The sequence below is a fragment of the Telmatherina bonti genome (genome assembly GCF_933228915.1).
Source record: "Telmatherina bonti genome assembly, chromosome: 10".
Taxonomy (NCBI): domain Eukaryota; kingdom Metazoa; phylum Chordata; class Actinopteri; order Atheriniformes; family Telmatherinidae; genus Telmatherina; species Telmatherina bonti.
Window position 1 is genome coordinate 26045715 of NC_136628.1, and position 2452 is coordinate 26048166.

The following is a 2452-nucleotide window of genomic DNA, read 5'->3' on the forward strand; positions in this document are numbered from 1 at the left end:
AATCCCAAAGCAGATTAACTCATTTAAAGCTGACTTCATCAGTTTGGGCTTTTGAAAATGTGAACTGTTACTCTGCATCGTGGGTTTTCAACCCCGGTCCCTGAGTGCTGCAGTCCTGCACGTGTTAGGAGTTTCCCTGCTGCAACACATCTGACACACAGACTTACCAGACTTGTGCAGAACCTGACATTGAACTGCACAAGTCTGCTAACCAAACCCGTAACATGTGCAGGTCTGCGGCTCTGAGGACCTGAGGTGCCCCCCCCCCCCCTGCTCTACATGGCCATAATTTAAAAACTGCTGTGCTAGTCGTTCAAACCAACAACTAGGGATTATCTTTCAGTATTAAAACAAATGGTGTGGAAAAGAATATAAGGAAGGATGTTTTAAAAAAACAAAATCAATGAATAAGCTATAATGGCTGGTCTTAACATGATTTTACTCATACCTGCCATGTCTGTAAGGACACAGTGACCTGTCACTCAAACATATGTCGCTTTGCTTTTAATGGAAATACAGAAAGTTTAAATTGAATTGATGCAGAATGTAAACCTAGCATTAGTTTAAAACTCATTCCCTTTTGTGCATTCCCTAATTTCTTACCGTATCTAGGTATGTCAGGTTATTGAAGAGTCCTCAAATAAGTTTTTTCTTTTCTTTAAGTAAATTTTTGAATCTAAAAAAGCAGGTCAGCATTTGTAACAAAATTTGTTACAGTTTGTGAAAATAACACTCCAAATGTTTTCATTGTTCTAAATGTGTTTCTGTGTTAATTACACTTTTTTTTTTTTTATAACCGAACTTGAAAATGAGGATTTTTGTTTATTTTTTAAAAATGGAAAATAAATGTAAAGAGTTCACAGAATGACTCATAGATTACCATTTATTTTAAGGGCTTTTAATTGTGCATTTCTGAAGATTTTTGCTTCATTTCTCTTGTCTGAAATCCTTTATGTTCCTATTACGTTAGATTTGATTTTTTTCTTATGTTGGAAGTGATCTTTTTGACACCTTGTAGGTTATTAAAAACATCGGGGCCATAATATAACGTGGTGTCAGACTCATCCATCTTGTCACCTCTAAATGCAAGTTAACACGTGAAACCTTTTTGTATTCCTTGGAAATTGCTGCAGTTATGGAGCAGCGAATATTTGTAGCAGAATGTCAAAAGTGATTCAGTTTTGTACCACTTAATTATAGAGAGATGCAGCCAGTTAGCTGAAGACTATCCAGACTAAAACTGGCTCAAAATGCATGTTTTCTAGTGTCTGGATGTTAATTCACACTGACATTTATGACCCGTATTTGAAGAAGGAATTGGAAATAAATATGATTGTCAGGCATATACTCTTAACTAAAGAGGTATTGGTTATGCATAAGTCAAAAACTGGAATGCAAAACAGTCTGCGCACATATACTTATCATTGTTATTGTACTCTTGTGGTAACCCACATTTGGGAAATTGTCTAATTCCACCCAACCCAGATCTCAATCATATTGGACAAAAACAAGTTCTAATTCTGAAACAACTTTTCCAGAAAGTTTCCACAAAGTAATACACCCCTCAAGCAGAGCAAGGCTTAAAGAAAATCACTCAAAGCCCCCGCGCCCCACAAATGCACTTGAATTGTCAACATATTTTGATTAAATTAGTAAATAAATAAAATGACAAATTATCATTGAACAATAGAAATAACTAGAAACACACAGAGAGCACAGACCTCCAGCAAGCCATTGTATTTTTCTTTTGTCTACTGGGCATATTTTTTTTAAGTTGAAAGCTGTAATGGCGAAATTATCCTAATCTCCCTACAGTAAAAAATCCTTTAAAAAAAATTCCAAGATCCTGGCAGTGATCCGGATCACCCCCAAAATCTAATCAGTTGTTTCTTATTTTATTTCTGAGATTCATTAATTCATTTTCTGAACCGCTTTATTCAATTCAGGGTTGCGGGGACGCTGGAGCCTATCCCAGCAGTCTTCGAGCAAAAGGCAGGGTACACCCTGGACAGCTCGCCAGTCCACCACAGGGCCACACATAGACAAACAACCACTCGCACACACTCGCCCCAAGGGGCAATTTAGAGTAACCGATTAACCTAACATGCATGTCTTTGGATGGTGGGAGGAAGCTGGAGTACCCGGAGAGAACCCACGTTTACACAGGGAAAACATGCAAACTCCACACAGAAAGGCCACTGACCAAACCCCTCCCCAGCCAAGGAATGAACCAGTGACCTTCTTGCTGTGAGGCCACACTGCTAACCACTGCGCCACCGTGCAGCTTTCTGAGACTTTCTGAGATTCTAATTTTCAAAATGAAAATCTGTCCTTTGAGTTTTGTTGTTAACAAACAAACAAACTTCTGCCACTGAATACATGATTACCTCCACCTAAGAACAGTGGTGCAGCCATAAAACTACCTCCGCAAAGAGGCTATGTTCATATTTTC